The following is a 20,284-nucleotide window of genomic DNA, read 5'->3' on the forward strand; positions in this document are numbered from 1 at the left end:
ATGATTGGATGCAATGTCAGGATGCTGCTATGGTCCTATGATCACAGTGTCTGGGGCTGGCAGTGAGGTGTGGTGCTGATGCTGGAAGAGTATTGTGGTGATTGCTCAGCATCCACTCTGTAGTGTAGAGCCGGTATCCGGGATGCAGGATTAGAGCCGTGATTACACAGCATCTGATTTTAGCAGTGAGGAGCGGTGCTGCTGTCCGTGGTGCTGGAACATGGTGCAGGTACGTAGGAGGTTGCACAGGGTTCTGGGTGGGGGAGTACAGTATGCAGGGTACATTAGCAGTGAGGTGCAGGCATTTGGTAATATTTTGCAGTCCAGGGTGTACAGTACATGAGCAGTGAGGGGGTGTAGTGCATGTATTTGGGGCATTAATATGTGATTGTATAGCATGCATGGTACATTAGCAGTGAGGTATTGGGCAGGCTGAGGCTGCACAGGGTTCGGGGTGGAGTGCAGTTTGCATGGTACATTAGCAGTGAGGTATAATGCAGGTATGGGGGATGCTAGGGCAGCGCTGCACAGGGTTCTGGGTGGAGTACAGTGTGCATGCTGCATATTAGCAGTGAGCAGTTGCATTGCTGGGATATGGTGCAGGTATTTGGGATGCTGGGGTAGTATATTATTGTATGGCATGTATGATACCTTATCAGTCAGGTGTTGTATTGCTGGGGCTGTGTTGTGGTGTTTGCATATTGTTTTGGGTGGAGGACGGTAGACATGGCATGTTGGGTGTGGTGTAGATATTTGGGGTCCTGGGGTAATATTTCGGAGCACAGGAGGTGTGGAGTTGCTGGGATTTTGGATGCAAGATGTGCTGCAGGTATTGGGGGTGCCTGGGTAATATTTTGGAGCAGAGAGGTGTGGGGTTGCTGAGATTTCAGATGTGAGGTGTGGTGCAGATATTTGGGGTGCGGGGGTATTATTTCGGAGCACGGGAGGTGTGGGGTTGCTGCGATTTGGGCTGTGAGGTGTGGTGCAGATATTTGGGGTGCAGGGGTTATATTTCGGAGCACACGAGGTGTGGGGTTGCTGGGATTTCAGATGTGAGGTGTGGTGCAGACATTTGGGGTGCCGGGGTAATATTTTGGAGCACAGAAGGTGTGGGGTTGCTGGGATTTTGGATGCAAGATGTGCTGTAGGTATTGGGGTTGCTGGGGTAATATTTCGGAGCAGAGAGGTGTAAGTTTGCTGGGATTGCAGATATTCGGGGTGCTGGGGTAATATTTCGGAGCACAGGAGGTGTGGGGTTGCTGGGATTTCAGATATTTTGGGGTGCCGGGGTAATATTTTGGAGCAGGGAGGTTTGGGGTTGCTGGGATTGCAGATATTTGGGGTGCAGGGGTAATATTTTGGAGCACAGGAGGTGTGGGGTTGCCGGGATTGCAGATATTCGGGGTGCAGGGGTAATATTTTGGAGCACAGGAGGTGTGGGGTTGCTGGGATTGCAGATATTCGGGTGCCGGGGTAATATTTTGGAGCAGGGAGGTGTGGGGGTGCCGGGGTAATATTTCGGAGCAGGGAGGTGTGGGGTTGCAGATATTCGGGGTGCCGGGGTAATATTTCGGAGCAGGGAGGTGTGGGGTTGCAGATATTCGGGGTGCCGGGGTAATATTTCGGAGCAGGGAGGTGTGGGGTTGCAGATATTCGGGTGCCGGGGTAATATTTCGGAGCAGGGAGGTGTGGGGTTGCAGATATTCGGGGTGCTGGGGTAACATTTCGGAGCAGGGAGGTGTGTGGTTGCAGATATTCGGGGTGCCGGGGTAACATTTCGGAGCAGGGAGGTGTGGGGTTGCAGATATTCGGGGTGCTGGGGTAATATTTCAGAGCAGGGAGGTGTGGGGTTGCTGGGATTGCAGATATTCGGGGTGCCGGGGTAATATTTCGGAGCAGGGAGGTGTGGGGTTGCAGATATTCGGGGTGCCGGGGTAATATTTCGGAGCAGGGAGGTGTGGGGTTGCAGATATTCGGGGTGCCGGGGTAATATTTCGGAGCAGGGAGGTGTGGGGTTGCAGATATTCGGGGTCCTGGGGTAATATTTCGGAGCAGGGAGGTGTGGGGTTGCTGGGATTGCAGATATTCGGGGTCCTGGGGTAATATTTCGGAGCAGGGAGGTGTGGGGTTGCTGGGATTGCAGATATTCGGGGTGCTGGGGTAATATTTGTAGCAGGGAGGTGTGGGGTTGCTGGGATTTTGGATGCAAGGTGTGGTGCAGATATTTGGGGTGCAGGGGTAATATTTTGGAGCACAGGAGGTGTGGGGTTGCTGGGATTGCAGATATTCGGGGTGCAGGGGAAATATTTCGGAGCAGGGAGGTGTGGGGTTGCTGGGATTGCAGATATTTAGGGTGCCGGGGTAATATTTCGGAGCAGGGAGGTGTGGGGTTGCTGGGATTTTGGATGCCTGGTGTGGTGCAGATATTCGGGGTGCCGGGGTAATATTTTGGAGCAGGGAAGTGTGGGGTTGCTGGGATTCTGGATGCAAGGTGTGGTGCAGATATTCGGGGTCCCGGGGTAATATTTCGGAGCAGGGAGTTGGGGGGTTGCAGATATTCGGGGTGCCGGGGTAATATTTCGGAGCAGGGAGTTGGGGGGTTGCAGATATTCGGGGTGCCGGGGTAATATTTCGGAGCAGGGAAGTGTGGGGTTCCTGGGATTTTGGATGCAAGGTGTGGTGCAGATATTCGGGGTGCCGGGGTAATATTTCGGAGCAGGGAGGTGTGGGGTTGCTGGGATTGCAGATATTCGGGGTGCTGGGGTAATATTTCGGAGCAGGGAGGTGTGGGGTTGCTGGGATTGCAGATGTTTGGGGTGCCGGGGTAATATTTTGGAGCAGGGAGGTGTGGGGTTGCAGATATTCGGGGTGCCGGGGTAATATTTCGGAGCAGGGAGGTGTGGGGTTGCTGGGATTGCAGATATTCGGGGTGCCGGGGTAATATTTCGGAGCAGGGAGGTGTGGGGTTGCTGGGATTGCAGATATTCGGGGTGCCGGGGTAATATTTCGGAGCAGGGAAGTGTGGGGTTGCTGGGATTGCAGATATTCGGGGTGCCGGGGTAATATTTCGGAGCAGGGAGGTGTGGGGTTGCTGGGATTTTGCATGCAAGGTGTGGTGCAGATATTCGGGGTGCCGGGGTAATATTTCGGAGCAGGGAGGTGTGGGGTTGCTGGGATTGCAGATATTTAGGGTGCCGGGGTAATATTTGTAGCAGGGAGGTGTGGGGTTGCTGGGATTTTGCATGCAAGGTGTGGTGCAGACGCACAGACAGGCCGGTGAATAGGGACTTTGCTTGTGGTAGGATAAGCGGTTGCTGCAGATCCCCGTGGGACTGTTTATTTTGTTTGCACACTGAGCTGGGATCAGGGGATGACATTGTGTTTTCTTCCAGAGGGAGGCCGGGGGAGGGTGTGGTGTGTGAGCATTCAGCCATTACTAACCGGCTGCACAGGGGTTAATCCCAGGGAGACCGGCTCCTTCTCCTCCATAATAATGGCCGTCTGTGAGTCAGCTGGGCCTCAGTGAAGCTCACATCTCCAGCCTGTGCAGCGGGAGGAGGGGGGTCTCCGGCATCTGCTTTGTAATTGCATAAAGGGCCCTGAGATGGGGCCCTGCGCATGCAGACCTGACCTCAGCATGCAGAGATGTTTACCTACAATGGTGATGTCATAATTGATATGGGGGCTGGGCAGGCTCAGGGATACAGCAGGCTGGGGGGACAAAGTGCGATTTAAAAAAAAAGGGAAATGTGGATACCGGGGGTGCAGTGATTTAGGAAGTGCAGGAATGCAGAGATTAATAGATAGAGGGGTGCAGGAATTCAGAGATTAACCGGGGAGGGGGGTGCAGGAATGTAGAGATTAACCTGAGGGGTGCAGGAATGTAGAGATTAACTGGGGGGGGGGGGTGCAGGAATGTAGAGATTACCAGGGGGTGCAGGAATGCAGAGAATAATATATAGAGGGGTGCAGGAATATAGAGCTTAACTAAGGGTGCAGGAATGCAGAGAATCATAGACGGGGGGGGGGGGGGGTGCAGGAATTCAGAGATTAACTGGGGGGTGCAGGAATTCAGAGAATAATAGGTAGAGGGGTGCAGGAATGCAGAGATTAACCGGGGGGGGGGGGGTGCAGGAAAGCAGAGATTAACCGAGGGGTGCAGGAATTCAGAGAATTATAGATAGAAATACTGGGGATGCAGTCATGGGGGGCACTGGAAATACTGGGGATGCACTCATGGGGGGGGGACACTGGAAATACTGGGGATGCACTCATGGGGGGGGGGGCACTGGAAATACTGGGGATGCACTCATGGGGCTTACTGGAAATGCAGGGGTTGCAGTCATGGGGGTACTGGAAATGCAGGGGTTGCAGTCATGGGGGGCACTGGATATACTGGGGATGCATTCATGGGGGCACTGAAGGCACAGGGGATGCAGTCGTGGGGATTACGGGAAATACTGGGAATGCATTCAGGGGGGTAATGGAAATACTTGGGATGCATTCAGGGGGGCACTGGAAATACTGGGGATGCATTAATGGGGGGGGGGGGCACTGGAAATACTAGGGATGCCGTCATTGGGGCACTGGAAATACTGGGGATGCAGTCATTGGGGGAACTGAAAATACTGGGGATGCAGTCATGGGGGCACTGGAAATACTGGGGATGCAGTCATAGGGGGCACTGGATATACTGGGGATGCATTCATGGGGGGGGCACTGAAGGCACAGGGGATGCAGTCGTGGGGATTACTGGAAATACTGGGGATGCAGTCGTGGGGATTACAGGAAATACTGGGAATGCATTCAGGGGGGGCAATGGAAATACTTGGGATGCATTCAGGGGGGCACTGGAAATACTGGGGATGCATTCATGGGGGGGGGGGGCACTGGAAATACTGGGGATGCAGTCATGGATGGCACTGGAAATACTGGGGATGCAGTCATGGATGGCACTGGAAATACTGGGGATGCAGTCATGGGGGGCACTGGAAATGCAGGGGATGCAGTCATGGGGTTACTGGGGATGCAGTCATGGATGGCACTGGAAATACTGGGGATGCAGCCATGGACGGGGTTGCAGGGGTTGCAGTCATGGGGGTACTGGAAATGCAGGGGTTGCAGTCATGGGGGGCACTGTAAATACTGGGGATGCACTCATGGGGGGCACTGGAAATACTGGGGATGCACTCATGGGGCTTTCTAAAAATGCAGGGGTTGCAGTCATGGGGGTACTGGAAATACTGGGGATGCAGTCATGGGGGGCACTTTGCCTAGGCTGAGATGATGTCCAGTCCTAGGTGGTGACCTTGGATGATGCCTGAACAGATAAACCCCAGCATTGGTGTCAGTGTGTACAAGAATAACCCCCAGCAGTGGAGTCAGTGGCAATAAATAATAACCCCCAGCATTGGTGTCAGTGTGTACAATAATAACCCCCAGCATTGGTGTCAGTGTGTACAATAATAACCCCCAGCATTGGTGTCAGTGTGTACAATAATAACCCCCAGCATTGGTGTCAGTGTGTACAATAATAACCCCCAGCATTGGTGTCAGTGAGTACAATAATAACCCCCAGCATTGGTGTCAGTGTGTACAATAATAACCCCCAGCATTGGTGTCAGTGTGTACAATAATAACCCCCAGCATTGGTGTCAGTGAGTGCAATAATAACCCCCAGCAGTGGAGTCAGTAAATAATAACTCCCAGCATTGTTTAATAAAAACCCCCAGAAGTGGGGCTAGTGAGTACAATAATAACCTCCAGCACCCACTTTGCTGGAATGGGGATTTATGATTCGTGATGTAAGGACTATTGCTATGGGCGCAGGGGTGACCTTGACGTATATTGTTTGATGTAAGCGAGTGCATTGTTTGTACATTGGAAATTGTTTTTGTTTATTTCTGTTCAATAAAGCTTTTCTGATTTAAAAAAAATTAAACAAATAACCCCCAGCATTGGTGTCAGTGAGTGCAATAATAACCCCCAGCATTGGTGTCAGTGAGTGTAATAATAACCCCCAGCATTGTTTAATAATAACCCCCAGCAGTGGTGTCAGTGAATGCAATAATAACCCCCAGCATTGGTGTCAGTGAGTGTAATAATAACCCCCAACATTGGTTTCAGTGAGTGTAATAATAACCCCCAGCATTGTTTAATAATAACCCCCAGCAGTGGTGTCAGTGAGTGCAATAATAACCCCCAGCATTGGTGTCAGTGTGTGCAATAATAACCCCCAGCATTGGTGTCAGTGAGTACAATAATAACCCCCAGCATTGGAGTCAGTGAGTACAATAATAACCCCCAGCATTGGTGTCAGTGAGTGCAATAATAACCCCCAGCATTGGTGTCAGTGAGTGCAATAATAACCCCCAGCATTGGTGTCAGTGAGTACAATAATAACCCCCAGCATTGGTGTCAGTGAGTACAATAATAACCCCCAGCATTGGAGTCAGTGAGTGCAATAATAACCCCCAGCATTGGTGTCAGTGAGTGCAATAATAACCCCCAGCATTGGTGTCAGTGAGTGCAATAATAACCCCCAGCATTGGTGTCAGTGAATGCAATAATAACCCCCAGCATTGGTGTCAGTGAGTGTAATAATAACCCCCAGCGTTGGTGTCAGTGAGTGTAATAATAACCCCCAACATTGGTTTCAGTGAGTGCAATAATAACCCCCAGCATTGTTTAATAAAAACCCCCAGCAGTGGTGTCAGTGAATGCAATAATAACCCCCAGCATTGGTGTCAGTGAGTGCAATAATAACCCCCAGCATGGGTGTCAGTGTGTGCAATAATAACCCCCAGCATTGGTGTCAGTGAGTGCAATAATAACCCCCAGCATTGGTGTCAGTGAGTGCAATAATAACCCCCAGCATTGGTGTCAGTGAGTGCAATAATAACCCCCATCATTGGTTTCAGTGAGTGTAATAATAACCCCCAGCATTGTTTAATAAAAACCCCCAGCAGTGGTGTCAGTGAATGCAATAATAACCCCCAGCATTGGTGTCAGTGAGTGCAATAATAACCCCCAGCATGGGTGTCAGTGTGTGCAATAATAACCCCCAGCATTGGTGTCAGTGAGTGCAATAATAACCCCCAGCATTGGTGTCAGTGAGTACAATAATAACCCCCAGCATTGGAGTCAGTGAGTGCAATAATAACCCCCAGCATTGGTGTCAGTGAGTGCAATAATAACCCCCAGCATTGGTGTCAGTGAGTGCAATAATAACCCCCAGCATTGGTGTCAGTAAATGCAATAATAACCCCCAGCATTGGTGTCAGTGAGTACAATAATAACCCCCAGCATTGGTGTCAGTGAATGCAATAATAACCCCCAGCATTGGAGTCAGTGAGTGCAATAATAACCCCCAGCATTGGTGTCAGTGAGTGCAATAATAACCCCCAGCATTGGTGTCAGTGAGTGCAATAATAACCCCCAGCATTTGTGTCAGTGAGTGCAATAATAACCCCCAGCATTGGTGTCAGTAAATGCAATAATAACCCCCAGCATTGGTGTCAGTGAGTACAATAATAACCCCCAGCATTGGTGTCAGTGAATGCAATAATAACCCCCAGCATTGGAGTCAGTGAGTACAATAATAACCCCCAGCATTGGAGTCAGTGAGTACAATAATAACCCCCAGCATTGGTGTCAGTGAGTGTAATAATAACCCCCAGCGTTGGTGTCAGTGAGTGCAATAATAACCCCCAGCATTGGTGTCAGTGAGTGCAATAATAACCCCCAGCATTGGTGTCAGTGAGTGCAATAATAACCCCCAGCATTGGTGTCAGTGAGTGCAATAATAACCCCCAGCATTGGTGTCAGTGAGTGCAATAATAACCCCCAGCATTGGTGTCAGTGAGTGCAATAATAACCCCCATCATTGGTTTCAGTGAGTGTAATAATAACCCCCAGCATTGTTTAATAAAAACCCCCGGCAGTGGTGTCAGTGAATGCAATAATAACCCCCAGCATTGGTGTCAGTGAGTGCAATAATAACCCCCAGCATGGGTGTCAGTGTGTGCAATAATAACCCCCAGCATTGGTGTCAGTGAGTGCAATAATAACCCCCAGCATTGGTGTCAGTGAGTACAATAATAACCCCCAGCATTGGAGTCAGTGAGTGCAATAATAACCCCCAGCATTGGTGTCAGTGAGTGCAATAATAACCCCCAGCATTGGTGTCAGTGAGTGCAATAATAACCCCCAGCATTGGTGTCAGTAAATGCAATAATAACCCCCAGCATTGGTGTCAGTGAGTACAATAATAACCCCCAGCATTGGTGTCAGTGAATGCAATAATAACCCCCAGCATTGGAGTCAGTGAGTGCAATAATAACCCCCAGCATTGGTGTCAGTGAGTGCAATAATAACCCCCAGCATTGGTGTCAGTGAGTGCAATAATAACCCCCAGCATTTGTGTCAGTGAGTGCAATAATAACCCCCAGCATTGGTGTCAGTAAATGCAATAATAACCCCCAGCATTGGTGTCAGTGAGTACAATAATAACCCCCAGCATTGGTGTCAGTGAATGCAATAATAACCCCCAGCATTGGAGTCAGTGAGTACAATAATAACCCCCAGCATTGGAGTCAGTGAGTACAATAATAACCCCCAGCATTGGTGTCAGTGAGTGCAATAATAACCCCCAGCATTGGTGTCAGTGAGTGTAATAATAACCCCCAGCGTTGGTGTCAGTGAGTGTAATAATAACCCCCAGCGTTGGTGTCAGTGAGTGTAATAATAACCCCCAGCGTTGGTGTCAGTGAGTGTAATAATAACCCCCAGCATTGTTTAATGAAAACCCCCAGCAGTGGAGTCAGTGAGTGCAATAATAACCCCCCCAGCATTGGTGTCAGTGAGTGCAATAATAACCCCCAACATTGGTTTCAGTGAGTGTAATAATAACCCCCAGCATTGTTTAATAAAAACCCCCAGCAGTGGTGTCAGTGAATGCAATAATAACCCCCAGCATTGGTGTCAGTGAGTGCAATAATAACCCCCAGCATTGGTGTCAGTGAGTGCAATAATAGCCCCCAGCATTGGTGTCAGTGAGTGCAATAATAACCCCCAACATTGGTGTCAGTGAGTACAATAATAACCCCCAGCATTGGTGTCAGTGTGTGCAATAATAACCCCCAGCATTGGAGTCAGTGAGTACAATAATAACCCCCAGCATTGGAGTCAGTGAGTGCAATAATAACCCCCAACATTGGTGTCAGTGAGTACAATAATAACCCCCAGCATTGGAGTCAGTGTGTGCAATAATAACCCCCAGCATTGGAGTCAGTGAGTACAATAATAACCCCCAGCATTGGAGTCAGTGAGTACAATAATAACCCCCAACATTGGTGTCAGTGAGTGCAATAATAACCCCCAGCATTGGTGTCAGTGAGTGTAATAATAACCCCCAGCATTGGAGTCAGTGAGTGCAATAATAACCCCCAGCATTGGTGTCAGTGAGTGTAATAATAACCCCCAGCATTGGTGTCAGTGAGTGCAATAATAACCCCCAGCATTGGTGTCAGTGAGTGCAATAATAACCCCCAACATTGGTGTCAGTGAGTACAATAAAAACCCCCAGCATTGGTGTCAGTGTGTGCAATAATAACCCCCAGCATTGGAGTCAGTGAGTACAATAATAACCCCCAGCATTGGAGTCAGTGAGTACAATAATAACCCCCAGCATTGGAGTCAGTGAGTACAATAATAACCCCCAGCATTGGTGTCAGTGAGTGTAATAATAACCCCCAGCATTGGTGTCAGTGAGTGCAATAATAACCCCCAGCATTGGTGTCAGTGAGTGTAATAATAACCCCCAGCATTGGTGTCAGTGAGTGCAATAATAACCCCCAGCATTGGTGTCAGTGAGTGTAATAATAACCCCCAGCATTGGTGTCAGTGAGTGCAATAATTAAAGGGAAAGTGTAAAAATATATATTTTTTTTAAACAAAAATAAATAATTAAAAAAAAAAGCACCCCATGCTTGCATGCAGAGGTGAAAGCACACGTAGGTTGTGAACACATATGCAAGCTGTGTTCGTACCACACATGTGAGGTATCGCTGCAAACGTTAGAGCAAGAGCAATAATTCTAGCACTAGACCTCCTCTGTAACTCTAAACATGTAACCTGTAAAAATGTTTAAAGTGTCGCCCATGGTACCGTAGTTTGTAGCCATTCCACAAGCATGCGCAATTTTAAAGGGTGACATGTTGGGTATCAATTTACTCGGCGTAACATCATCTTTTATATTATAGCAAAAAAATTGGGTTATATGTTGTTTTTATTTGCATTAAAATTCATTGTGTATTTTTTTCCCCCAAAAAAATTGCGTTTGAAAAACTGCTGTGCAAATATGACAAAAAAAATGCGACAATCGCTATTTTATTCTGTAGGGTCTCTGCTAAAAATAAATATACGGTATTATGTTAAGGGGATCGAAGTCAGTTTCTAGCAAAAAAAATACATTTTTTTCCCCCCCCCCCATTTTGGATAGAGTACAGGAGGATTATAGCCGGGGATCCAACCCATTATCAGTGGGGCCGATATTCACTTTTTTTGAAGTATCCGTCACAAACTTGCCGATTTTGCTTTAAGGGGCTGTACCGGAGTGATGCCTGCAGCTAGAAGCCTCACCCCGGTACTGTTTTTTTTTTTTTTATATAAACAGGACGGTCGGCTTTCCTGTAATAACAACCAAGGTGGCTAATCAGCCGCTCGGCCGTTATTACAAGCAGCAGGAGAGGATGTCCCTGCCACCTGCTGCCACTCCGCCCCGATCTCCCGTCCCATCAGGAGGCTCAAACAACTAGCCGGCACATCCGCAGGCTGGCCGAAGACCCGAAAAAAGCCGGAATCGGCTCTGATCGGGTCTCTGATGTAGTAATCCGGAAGCGATATCATGACATCACTTCCTGCTACTGGAGCCTTAAAGGGGCCAAAATTTTAACAGTATTCATAGCAGCCAAACTTGGCGTTGTGCACACGGCACTAATAATGTTTTCATTACATGTTTGCATTCTTTCGAGTCCTGGTTAGAATTAGCCTGCCTATGTTACGCCCTTTGTTACCATAAAAGGTACAATTGTAATAATAATGTGATACCTACGTAATCATGTGTATAAAAAAACTTCAATTGCGTCAAATAAAGGAAGAACCGTTATTTTGGAAAGATGCGGAGTGTATCCTTTTTTTGTACTGCAGCTGTAAGCGCCGGTTCACATTACCGCGACGCTACTTGCAGGGGCGACCTCCGAGATCGCGGTGCGAGCAGCGCGCCGCGACCTCGGAGCGGCCGCCACGGACTTCATAACATTGAAGTCTATGGCGGTCGCCTCCTGGTCGCCCCAAAGAAGCTCCGGACCCTTTTTCTAGGTCGGAGCGACTTATTAGAGCGACTGTCGCTCCTATTAGAACGGGTCCGCAGCTTCCCTATGGGAGGCGACCTGCGGCGACCTGTGAGGCGACCAGGTCGCCTCACAGGTCGCCCTAGTGTGAACCGGCACTAAATCTCTCCTGAACTTGCACCGTTTAGGAGTTATTTACTTTTCTTGCAGCCGATGATGCCTGTGCCGTTCCTTCAGAGCCCCGTGCCGTGAACGGTGGCTCCCGCGTGCACGTGCGGGATACATCATGGCTCCGGCCAATCAGATGGCCGGATGGCTGAACATGTCGGCCAAGTTACCGGTGAGCGGGCGGCACTGCGGGGGCTTCGTTCTAAGGTAAGTATTTCATAATGAGCTAGTATGTGATGCACACTAGCTCATTATGCCTTTTTATCTTTCAGGTTTTTATTTATCTTTTTCTTCTCTGAGGTTCAGAGCCGGTTCACACTATCGCGACCTCTAAGTCGCCTCATAAGGGGCGACTTGTTAGCGCGACTTTCAGCGCGACTTTGTATGATAGACGACTTTGTATGATAGACGACTTTGTATTTGGCCAATCAGAATGATGTGTTGTCATTTCCTCATTGCCCACCAAAAAAAGTTCTTAAAAATTGTCGTTTTTGATAGAGAGCCAATTATTGGAAAAATTAATAAAAAAAAAAAGAAAATTAGATTTCTTTGGATTTAGTGTCTGGGGGGGTCTAAAAGGTGTACCTGTGAAGTTTCAGCTCTGTAGCATGACCAGAACCAGAAAAAAAAAAGATTGTTTTCTTAGAATTTTTATTAGAGCAGGGATTGGGCTCCGCTCCTGTCACACCTGGGCGTTTTTGTTTCAGGCGTTTATTGGGCATTTTTTGGGCGTCTTTGGAGGCAGGCATAACATCTGAACTTCTGTATAGGGGTATATATACACATACACACACACACACACATATATATACACACATATAGATGTGGAAGGAGGGTTTACAAATCAGGTGAAAGGTGTAGGAATTACAACAGTTTGTAGATGTGCCTCCCACTTTTTAAGGGATCCAAAGTAATGGGACAGATTAACAATCATAAATCAAACTTTCACTTTTTAATACTTGGTTGCAAATCCTTTGCAGTCAATTACAGCCTGAAGTCTGGAATGCATAGACATCACCAGACGCTGGGTTTCATCCCTGGTGATGCTCTGCCAGGCCTCTACTGCAACTGTCTTCAGTTCCTGCTTGTTCTTCGGGCATTTTCCCTTCAGTTTTGTCTTCAGCAAGTGAAATGCATGCTCAATCGGATTCAGGTCAGGTGATTGACTTGGCCATTGCATAACATTCCACTTCTTTCCCTTAAAAAACTCTTTGGTTGCTTTCGCAGTATGCTTCGGGTTATTGTCCATCTGCACTGTGAAGCGCCGTCCAATGAGTTCTGAAGCATTTGGCTGAATATGAGCAGATAATATTGCCCCAAACACTTCAGAATTCATCCTGCTGCTTTTGTCAGCAGTCACATCATCAATAAATACAAGAGAACCAGTTCCATTGGCAGCCATACATGCCCACGCCATGACACTACCACCACCATGCTTCACTGATGAGGTGGTATGCTTTGGATCATGTGCAGTTCCTTTCCTTCTCCATACTCTTCTCTTCCCATCACTCTGGTACAAGTTGATCTTGGTCTCATCTGTCCATAGGACATTGTTCCAGAACTGTGAAGGCTTTTTTAGATGATGTTTGGCAAACTCTAATCTGGCCTTCCTGTTTTCGAGGCTCACCAATGGTTTACATCTTGTGGTGAACCCTCTGTATTCACTCTGGTGAAGTCTTCTCTTGATTGTTGACTTTGACACACATACACCTACCTCCTGGAGAGTGATCTTGATCTGGCCAACTATTGTGAAGGTGACACACATACACCTACCTCCTACCTCCTGGAGAGTGTTCTTGATCTGACCAACTGTTGTGAAGGGTGTTTTCTTCACCAGGGAAAGAATTCTTCGGTCATCCACCACAGTTGTTTTCCGTGGTCTTCCGGGTCTTTTGGTGTTGCTGAGCTCACCGGTGCGCTCTTTCTTTTTAAGGATGTTCCAAACAGTTGATTTGGCCACACCTAATGTTTTTGCTATCTCTCTGATGGGTTTGTTTAGTTTTTTTCAGCCTAATGATGGCTTGCTTCACTGATAATGACAGCTCTTTGGATCTCATATTGAGAGTTGACAGCAACAGATTCCAAATGCAAATAGCACACTTGAAATGAACTCTGGACCTTTTATCTGCTCCTTGTAAATGGGATAATGAGGGAATGACACACACCTGGCCATGGAACAGCTGAGCAGCCAATTGTCCCATTACTTTTGGTCCCTTAAAAAGTGGGAGGCACATATACAAACTGTTGTATTTCCTACACCGTTAACATGATTTGGATGTAAATACCCTCAAATTAAAGCTGAAAGTCTGCAGTTAAAGCACATCTTGTTGGTTTCATTTCAAATCCATTGTGGTGGTGTATAGAGCCAAAAAGATTAGAATTGTGTCGATGTCCCAATATTTATGGACCTGACTGTATGTATAATATATACACACAGTATCTCACAAAAGTGAGTACACCCTTCCCATTTGTGTAAATATTTTATTATATCTTTTCATGTGACAACACTGAAGAAATGACACTTTGCTACAATGTAAAGTAGTGAGTGTACAGCTTGTATAACAGTGTAAATTTGCTGTCCTCTCAAAATATCTCAACACACATCCATTAACCACTTTAAGGCCCGGAAGATTTTACCCCCTTCCTTACCAGGCCATATTTTGCGACTTGCACTGCGTTACTTTAACAGACAATTGTGCGGTCGTGCGACACTGTACCCAAATGAATTCTACGTCCTTTTTTCCCCCCATAAATAGAGCTTTCTTTTGATGGTATTTGATCACCTGTGCGATTATTTTTTTTTTTTTTTTTTTTTTTTTTTCGTTCTAAACAAAAAAAGAACAACATTCTGCTATATAAACATTCCCCCCAAAAAATGTAAAAATCTAAATTTTTTTTAACATTTTGGGCCAATCTGTTTTCTGCTACATATTTTTGGTAAAAACAAAAATCGCAATAAGCTTATTTTGATTGGTTTGCGCAAAAGTTATCGCGTCTACAAACTAGGGGAAAGATTTATGTCATTTGTTTTTTTTTTTTTACTAGTAATGGCGGCGATCTGCGATTTTTAGCAGGACTGTGACATTGCGGCGGACAGATCGGACCCCTAACTGACATTTTGTGACACTTTTGGGGGGACCAGTGACATTACTACAGTAATCAGTGCTAAAAATATGTATTGTTACTGTAATAATGACACTGGCAGGGAAGGGGTTAACACTGTTGGTGATCAAGGGGTTAAATGTATGCTTCATGCTTACTGACGTGTGTGGGGGTTCTGTGACACAGACAGAGATCGCAGGCCGCCGGAATCACATAAACTCCAGCGACGTAGGTCTACGTCGCTGGACCCAGGGGAGCCGCACTGCCACAGTAGGATTACTGTGAGCAGTCGGCAAGTAGTTAATGTCTAAACTGCTGTCAACAAAAGTGAGTACACCCCTAAGTGACAATGTCCAAATTGGGACCAAAGTGTCAATATTTTGTGTGGCCACCATTATTTTCCAGCACTGCCTTAACCCTCTTGGGCATGGAGGTCACCAGAGCTTCACAGGTTGCCACTGGAGTCCTCTTCCACTCCTCCATGATGACATCACAGAGCTGGTGGATGTTAGAGACCTTGTGCTGCTCCACCTTCCATTTGAGGATGCCCCACAGATGCTCAATAGGGTTTAGGTCTGGAGACATGCTTGGTCAGTCCATCGCCTTTACCCTCAGCTTCTTTAGCAAGGCAGTGGTCATCTTGGAGGTGTTTGGGGTCGTTATCATGTTGGAATACTGCCCTGCGGCCCAGTCTCTGAAGGGAGGGGATCATGCTCTGCTTCAGTATGTCACAGTACATGTTGGCATTCATGGTTCCCTCAATGAACTGTAGCTCCCCAGTGCCGGTGTTCCGTGAAAAATCCATACCCGTGAGAAAACCATACCCTCGTCACTTCCGGTTCCGCTACGGAGGGTATGGATTTCTCACGGTAGTTACACTTGCGGCGCTTACATTAAAACAGCTCATCTGAAACGTAAATCATCTCCGCTCTTCGCCCTGTCACTGCCCTCATCTCCGGTAATAAATATAAAAGCGGATCACGGAGCCACGATCGCCGTCACATTTACATCACATACACCCGCCACCGCTTTTATATTTATTACCGGAGATGATTTACGTTTCAGATGAGCTGTTTTAATGTAAGCGCCGCAAGTTTTACATTAGACACAGTGCCGTGAGAATTTCATGCCCACCGAGCATGCGCACTTGTCTAATTGTTTAATGTTCAATCACGTATCCGGGGCTCTGAGCATGCGCACTGCTGCGCTGCTCAGCTGTTTCAGCCCGGAAGTGACGAGGGTATGGTTTCTCCACGGGGTATGGTTTTTTAACGTTACACCGGCAGCACTCATGCAGCCCCAGACCATGACACTCCCACCACCATGCTTGACTGTAGGCAAGACACACTTGTCTTTGTACTCCTCACCTGGTTGCCTCCTCACACGCTTGACACCATCTGAACCAAATAAGTTTATCTTGGTCTCATCAGACCACAGGAGATGGTTCCAGTAATCCATGTCCTTAGTCTGCTTGTCTTCAGCAAACTGTTTGCAGGCTTTCTTGTGCATCATCTTTAGAAGAGGCTTCCTTCTGGGATGACAGCCATGCAGACCAATTTGATGCAGTGTGCGGCGTATGGTCTGAGCACTGACAGGCTGACCCCCCCACCCCTTCAACCTCTGCAGCAATGCTGGCAGCACTCATACGTCTATTTCCCAAAGACAACCTCTGGATATGACACTGAGCACGTGCGCTCAACTTCTTTGGTCGACCATGGCGAGGCCTGTTCTGAGTGGAACCTGTCCTGTTAAACCGCTGTATGGTCTTGGCCACCAGGCTGCACCTCAGTTTCAGGGTCTCGCCAATCTTATAGCCTAGGCCATCTTTATGTAGAGCAACAATTGTTTCTTTCAGATCCTCAGAGAGTTCTTTGCCATGAGGTACCATGTTGAACTTCCAGTGACCAGTATGAGAGAGTGAGAGCGATAACACCAAATTTAACACACCTGCTCCCCATTCACACCTGAGACCTTGTAACACTAACGAGTCACATGACACCGGGGAGGGAAAATGGCTAATTGGGCCCAGTTTGGACATTTTAACCTAGGGGTGTACTCACTTTTGTTGCCAGCAGTTTAGACATTAATGGCTGTGTGTTGAGTTATTTTGAGGGGACAGCAAATTTACACTGTTATACAAGCTGTACACTCACTACTTTACATTGTAGCAAAGTGTCATTTCTTCAGTGTTGTCACATGAAAAGAGAGAATAAAATATTTACAAAAATGTGAGGGGTGTACTTACTTCTGTTAGATGCTGTATATCCTGGATGCTTTTGGGGTTAACATCATGGTCTGGAGCATTTGCGCTCTTTCCTTGCGTTTTACCTTGTTAAAGTCACTGCGATTGTACAACTATTTGAATCGGTGGGTACGACTTGTCATGTGACCTTTATGTCCAAAGCCATATGACAAATCGCACAAGCGTGAATGGAGCCTAAGAGGGGCTGTTGGGGGATGCTAAAAAATGCAGTTTAATCACTCATTTTATCACCCCCCTCCCCTCTAACCACAAGTCTAAACAAGCCCTTATTGTGCACTGGCAGTCCTGGCAGCCATGGCTCAGAGCAAATAAATAAAAGTTCCCCTGGCCCCATCAGTTCAGCAGCAGGGGTCAGGGACCGAGAGGTGACTTATTACTCATTTTCGGGATCAGAAGTAGGGATCCTCTGCTGCAGGTACCGACAATTATATTCAAGTTATGGCCTGCCGCAGTGGATTTGTTAAATAAGAGGCTGGAATTTTAATTTTCGGGAGCCATGGCACAGTGGGTTGCTCCGTGTGATCCTGAAAATTAGTAAATTGTCTCTAGTCCAGTGGTTCTTAACCTGGGTTCGATCGAACCCCAGGGGTTCGGTGAGTCAGTCTCCGGGGTTCGGCGGGGGGGGACAAAGGGGCAATTGCTCCCCCCGAGAAAATATTACTGATTGTGAGGCCGAGCGCACCCCGGGAAATCAGAGCTGCGGTCGGGACAACTCACAGCCATTACACATAGACACTTGACACTCCGCCCCCTGTACCTCCCCCAGCAGGTTTCCAGCCTATCTCCTGCAGGCTGCTTGCTGCGTGAGTGGGCGGGATGGGGATGTACCTGACCACGGAGATCGCGCCCGCCTGGAAGAGGGAAGTGTGAGCAGCTGAGCAGAGTGAATGTTCCTGGAGGAAGGCTCAGCTAGCAGTACATGGTGGATTAGTTTACAAGCACCTCTATGCTACGTCTGCTGAGTTACTGCAGCTTAGCATAGAGGTGCTGTTAGCTGACAGATGGAAATGCATGTCCTTTTCATTTAGCTCAATAAAGCATTGTGAATACCCCCTGGTGTGTGCCCTCCTGATACCCCATGGAATGCTCTCCCAACACCTCCCCCCCAGTGTGTGTCCCCCTGACACCCCATGGTATGCCCTCCAAACACCTCCCCAAAGTGTGTTCCCTCTTGACACCCCATGCTATGTCCTCCCAACCCCCCCAGTGTGTGCCCTCCTGATACCCCATGGTATGCCCTCCCAAACCCCCCCCCCCCAGTGTATGTCCTCCTGATACCCCATGGAATGCCCTCCCAACACCTCCCCCCAGTGTGTTCCCTCCTGACACCCCATGGTATGTCCTCCCAGCCCCCCCCCCCCCAGTGTGTGCCCTCCTGATACCCCATAGTATGCCCTCCCAACACCTCCCCCCAGTGTGTTCCCTCCTGACACCCCATGGTATGCCCTCCCAACACCTCCCCCCAGTGTGTTCCCTCCTGACACCCCATGGTATGCCCTCCCAACACCTCCCCCCTCAGTGTGTTCTCTCCTGACACCCCATGGTATGCCCTCCCAACACCTCCCCCCTCAGTGTGTTCTCTCCTGACACCCCATGGTATGCCCTCCTGACACCCCATGTTTTAATGGTTTTGTTCTTTGTTTTTAATGGTTTTGTTTTTTGAGATACAGTCGCCAACACTTGCAGGGAGGCCCCAGCGAGATTTGAACTCGCGACCCCTGGTTTACAAGACCAGTGCTCTAACCCCTGAGCTATGGAGCCTTTTCATTTTGTGCACCTATGTATAAATATATATCTAAATATATACCTATGTTTTGAATTTGAAAAAATCATATTTTATTTTTTCAATTAAGAAGGGTTCGGTGAATGCGCATATGAAACTGGTAGGGTTCAGTACCTCCAACAAGGTTAAGAACCACTGCTCTAGTCTATTAATAGCCTCTGCAGCTGAACTGATGGGACTCGGGGAACGTTTATTTAATCTCCAGTGGGGTTACTGAACATGTTGTCTGATGGCATTTAAAGAGTCCTCTTTTTGCCACTGGCCTCCTGCTGAACTGATGGGGCCCAGGCTCAGTAGAAGAGCGTTGGCTCTACCCCTGTATATGCGGCTCTGGCCATGGGTAACCGCACCACAGAATTTACCACCATTCTTTGCATTGCCAAGGCGAAATAGGCAGCTTGTGGTCAGGTTGATTGGTCTGTCTGGCTTTGTTCGGCCGGTCGGTCTGGCTCAGTATTGGTCTGTATGGTTCTGTAGTTGGCCGGTTTAGCTCTGTAGTTGGCCGGTCTAGCTCTGTAGTTGGCCGGTCTAGCTCTGTAGTTGGCCGGTCTAGTGCTGTAGTTGGCCGGTCTAGCGCTGTAGTTGGCCGGTCTAGCGCTGTAGTTGGCCGGTCTAGCGCTGTAGTTGGCCGGTCTAGCGCTGTAGTTGGCCGGTCTAGCGCTGTAGTTGGCCGGTCTAGCGCTGTAGTTGGCCGGTCTAGCGCTGTAGTTGGCCGGTCTAGCGCTGTAGTTGGCCGGTCTAGCGCTGTAGTTGGCCGGTCTAGCGCTGTAGTTGGCCGCTCTGGCTCGGTAGTTGGCCGCTCTGGCTCGGTAGTTGGCCGCTCTGGCTCGGTAGTTGGCCGCTCTGGCTCGGTAGTTGGCCTCTCTGGCTCGGTAGTTGGCCTCTCTGGCTCGGTAGTTGGCCGCTCTGGCTCGGTAGTTGTCCGCTCTGGCTCGGTAGTTGTCCGCTCTGGCTCGGTAGTTGGCCGATCTGGCGCTGTAGTTGGCCGGTCTGGCGCTGTAGTTGGCCGCTCTGGCGCGGTAGTTGGCCGCTCTGGCTCGGTAGTTGGCCGCTCTGGCTCGGTAGTTGGCCGCTCTGGCTCGGTAGTTGGCCTGTCTGGCTCGGTAGTTGGCCGGCCTGACTGGTATATCCAGTTTGCAGCTTGTTTGCTGCATCTCTCAGACAAACCTCCCTAATAAGAGGCAAAATGTACCTCTGTCAATATTTCATAAGCTCTGCATGTCCCTGGATCCAGCCGAATCCCCGGGAAGCCAACGGCAATTAGAGGAAGAAATCTGGAGCAATGTGTCCCCAGACATTCTGTTTTGTAGCACTGGCGGTGCTGTGTACAGGCTGCTAATCGACCATTGCTGGTTCTTCAGAATTCGCCATGTGTTCCTGTTTTATTGGGTGTAACAGGTGGAGTCCCCTCTGTAGAGATGGCAGAAAAGAAACATTCAAACATAACACCAATACCATTTATTTAGAACACTGATACACCAGGGAAGGATTCTTACTATCAATAGCGATCAGCTCAGGGGAACTATGTCCTCCGAGCTGTGCCATTATGAGGGGTTCCCACCATCCCTCTGCTTGTATCAGTGGGAGGAATAGTGCCCCATCATTGGTATCAGTGGG

General features: G+C 48.4%; 1 protein-coding gene across 3 annotated transcripts in view; it reads left to right on the plus strand.

The window, feature by feature from the left end:
• Positions 1-20,284, plus strand: part of FAM219A (family with sequence similarity 219 member A) — a 185,868-nt gene that overhangs the window by 8,970 nt on the left and 156,614 nt on the right. Inside the window, exon 1 of one of the 3 annotated variants that reach the window (XR_014224831.1) lies at positions 59-229. The exons of the other annotated variants lie outside the window; for them this stretch is intronic. The gene's annotated coding sequence lies outside the window, so the exon portion shown is untranslated. Of the gene's footprint in view, positions 1-58; positions 230-20,284 lie in introns of those variants that run through there. 3 annotated transcript variants of the gene reach the window in all.

This window comes from Pelophylax lessonae, assembly GCF_965119305.1.
Source record: "Pelophylax lessonae genome assembly, chromosome: 1".
In the NCBI taxonomy this organism is placed as follows: Eukaryota; Metazoa; Chordata; class Amphibia; order Anura; family Ranidae; genus Pelophylax; species Pelophylax lessonae.